The sequence below is a fragment of the Branchiostoma belcheri genome, unplaced genomic scaffold (assembly GCF_001625305.1).
Source record: "Branchiostoma belcheri isolate BF01 breed outbred unplaced genomic scaffold, Haploidv18h27 scaffold501, whole genome shotgun sequence".
In the NCBI taxonomy this organism is placed as follows: domain Eukaryota; kingdom Metazoa; phylum Chordata; class Leptocardii; order Amphioxiformes; family Branchiostomatidae; genus Branchiostoma; species Branchiostoma belcheri.
The window spans coordinates 19,087-19,651 of NW_017804134.1; the positions used below are offsets into that span (position 1 = coordinate 19,087).

At 44.2% G+C, this 565-nt stretch overlaps 1 protein-coding gene across 1 annotated transcript in view; it reads left to right on the top strand.

Annotated features, from left to right (window-relative positions):
- Nucleotides 1-565, top strand: part of LOC109480405 (fibrillin-1-like) — a gene marked incomplete at its 3' end in the record, with an annotated part of 20,846 nt that overhangs the window by 758 nt on the left and 19,523 nt on the right. The window lies entirely within an intron of this gene.

Consider the following 565-nt stretch of genomic DNA (forward strand, 5'->3'; position numbering starts at 1 on the left):
GTTCTTAGCGCTACTTTAAAAGCATTTATTGTTGATGCATGTTTAGTTACCGTGTTAAGCGAGTTGTAGGCTGAAGCTGCTCTGTACTTAAATGTTCTCTGTCCAGTTCTGTTTGTGTATTTGGGTTTACGCAGTAGATTCGCTTGTCTTGTGTTGTACTGATGTGTTTGGTGGTTGTAGCTGAAACAGTGTAGCAGGTAATCAGGTTCAAGTCCATGTAGACACTTGTATACCATTGTGCAGGTATGGTGGGTCCTCCTTTCCTCTAGTGGTCTCCAACCCAGTGTCTGGTGTAGTTCGCTTACACTCGAGCGCAGTTCCCTTCTCAGGATTATCCCGGCAGCCCTGTTCTGGAGGAGTTAAAGTTGCTGTTTGGAGGTAGCATTGCAACTATCCCAAACCACATCACAATATTCAAGAATGGGTAGAACTAGAGTTTTATACAACAGACATGTAATATCAGTGGTTAAGTACGGCCGTAAACGTCTCAGCAGGCCGAGACGTTGGGCCACTTTGTTACAGGTAGTCTGAATGTGGTCATTGTAACTTAGGCTTGAGTCTAGTA